This window comes from Sander vitreus, chromosome 16 (genome assembly GCF_031162955.1).
Source record: "Sander vitreus isolate 19-12246 chromosome 16, sanVit1, whole genome shotgun sequence".
Taxonomy (NCBI): Eukaryota; Metazoa; Chordata; class Actinopteri; order Perciformes; family Percidae; genus Sander; species Sander vitreus.
In genome coordinates, this window is record NC_135870.1 from 13,313,508 (window position 1) to 13,316,825 (window position 3,318).

The following is a 3,318-nucleotide window of genomic DNA, read 5'->3' on the forward strand; positions in this document are numbered from 1 at the left end:
GGTGCAATATCTTATTTCACTTTTGAAACAAAGATGGATTCTCTAATATTTTGACAGACTTTTAACTTGTAGTTTTAAGATGTTTTTTTTTTTGTTTTGTTTTTTTTTTAAATGGAAATGTCATGGATAATTTATTATAATTATCTGGTATGATAGGATTTAGGGGGATGTTGCAAATAGCTTTTTTGCCTTTGCTACCTTGTAAATCTGTATATATGCTCATATATTTGACTGTTAATTTAAAATATATATGTTTCATATATATATACTTATATAAAAAAATATTTTTTCCTGTGATCAGTGTTGCAGGAAAGTTGTCCCTCTTTTTCTGTTCTGTTTTCATACTGAAAATGTTCAAAGATTGTAATTGTGTAATTTGAAATTTGATGTTGCATCTTATTATGAAGAAAAATAAGTGGTAGATTTTTGTATGTTCTGTACCTGAACTATTCAAGACTGCTAAGCCTCTGTACTTCTACCTGTGTAATAATTAATATAGTATTTTTATGTTTTAAGTATTATGATAAAAAAAAACTCTTATTTGGTACCTCCCAGTTCACCAACGCCCCACTGAGCCCTCGCTGTGGACTCAGTGGGGCGTTGGACTCAGTCCATGCTAATAACTTTTTAATTCATTTTTTATTTCTTTGTGTGATCTAATATAAATGGTATAAATGATGCATCATTATGGAAAACATGATTCTGGTATTAACTTCATTTCTTAATGAAAAGGGATATAATTTCAAAATGTCTAATTATGGTGTTTGTTTTTTTTTTTTTTTCCTTGTGTACAGTTAACCATGTATTAAAAACATTCAGACTACCTTTGTTGTGTACTGTTAAGCTGATTTTCTGTTTCATGACATTATAAACCTTTTGTATGTCCTTTGCTGTATTCTGATACTTGGTGTTAAATATTCTGATAAACCTTGCGATGATACATAGAGGATATATAAGTCTACTGTATGTTTTCATGTTTTATAAGCAGAACATCTATATTTTCTAGTCGTTTGCCGGTTCTCCCATTCAAATAAATTTTCCGCAAGCCTCTCTTGTGGTTGATATAAACTATCGTAAGTTCTTAATGTTAACTGCAGCACTTTTCCACAGCTACACTTTGCAATCAGTTATTTTAAAGCAATAGCACATGCAGTAATTGTTCCTGGTTTATTTTAAGGGGAAAATTACATTTTAATCAGCCACTTACAATATTCTGACTAAGAAAAGTGTTGAAATTGTGCTGTGTGTAGTGAAAGGAAAAAAAATAGTAACTGTCAACTTGCCCCAAATGACATTTTCTCTTAACACCTGATTTTATGGGAGATTTTGGTATATGAGCGCAATCTTTAATATAACACCGGTCTGGTATCAGCATCCATATCTGGTCCTGTTTCTCTACAGCCTGATACAATGTCATACATACTCAATCAGGTGAGGTTTCCAGTGTGATGACAATTCAAAGTTGACTCCTTTTTTTTATTTTTTTATTATTCAAACAGACTGGTGTTTCATGTTTTGGCCACTACAGAATTGGGTTCGTTTGTCAGAATACAGTTTCATGACAAATTTCAATCTTTGCCTTGCTCAATAGTAGCAGATTTCCTACACTGTCTCATTGTTCCCTACAACAATCCATGTAAGATTTCCATCCTTGCAGCAGCATGCCATCCCTCAGCTCTCCTGTCTTGTCCTTCTTCACCCCCTCCAGCTTTGTCACTGCACATCTTTGCACTCAGCAGGGAGACTCCTGCCACAGTGGACCCTGCACGGCCCCATACCGTCCACTGCATTGATGTGGTGCAGCTGTTTCCAAATCCAGCCCTTGATTTTGATCCTCTTCTTTTTCTTTTTTCAACACTGCCTCCCCGAGGACACTTCTGACCTGGGGGTCTTTTGTCACCGTCTGATTTAGTTCCAGGATCATTCAAAGACCGGTTGAGAGGCACGATTTTTTTTATTAATACAGACAATTATTGAGCACCTTTTCTCCTTTTATGCATAAACAGGCATTTAGACTATGATACAGTATGCTCAGTGTTTCATTTATTTAAGGGGAAAGTGACAAAATACTTTGTGCTACTTAGACTTGACTATTGGCTACATAATATAATGCAATTAAATGTTATATCACAACAATCTGACTTCAAAATTTACCAAACATATACACTGATAGAAGTTGTTGCAAGGAATTGTTTATTTGGAATTATTATTTAAACTGTTGTGTTCAGTGGTAGAAAGTTTTACTGTACTTAAGTATTTGCATTTTCTGCTACTTTATGCTTGTACTTACTGCAAATCTGAGGAAAATATTGCACATTTTTAGTCTACATTTTTTTGTCAGCTACTAGTTACTTTGAAATGTTACCTTAAAATATATTATCAACTTATAAAATATGTTGCATGAAGATACAATAACATAACTTGATGGAAGGAGCCCATGCACAATGACTACTTTAAATACATTTATCACCTTGTGGTATTTCTACGTTTTCTCCCAGCACTGAGGCTCATGCATCACTCTTAAATAACTACTCATGAACGGTTCTCTCATTGAGCCTTATTGATCTGTTTGGATTGTCTGTAAAAGAGCAGTGGTGGAAGAAGAATTCAGATATTTTAGTAAAAATAGCAATACGTATAAGTAAGAGTCATGCATTCAAATGTTTACTTAAATAAAAATACAAAAGTATTAGCATTAAAATATATTTAGTAAAAGTACTCATGGCCCATTTTAAAATAATATATTATTGGATTATAGGTATTTATGCACTAATGTGTAAGTAACACTAATGTTGCAGCTGGTAAAGGGGGAGCTAATTGTAATCTATAACATTAAAACATAATTTATTAGCTGGTTATATTTTGTATTTATAATTTCAATTGGCAAAGCAACTGAAGCTGTAAGACAAATGTGGTGGAGTGGAAGATAAACATACAATGGAATTACCGAAGTGGCTCAAAATTGTACTTGAATCAGTGCTGGCTACTTTCCAACACTGGAGAAATAGAATTAATCAAATGTATGTGGAGAGTGGTGTTTTGCATTTAATTGAGTAAAGTTTTTTAATTGTTGAGAATAAATCCACTTTTCCAATTTAATATTTGAGGCTAAACAATTTAAAACCGATTTCCCTTGCTGTGTTAATTGAGGTACACAGCTCCTCCACAACAGGCAGGTGTCCTGACCCCCCCCCGCCCCTGTCCTGTCCAACAAGAGAGGGGGAGAAAAGCTTTTTAGGGGGGAGGAGGGACTTCCAGCACCTCTCTCACCTTTGCAACAGATGAGCCGATCTTCAGTCTCCTCCACACTGTGACAGC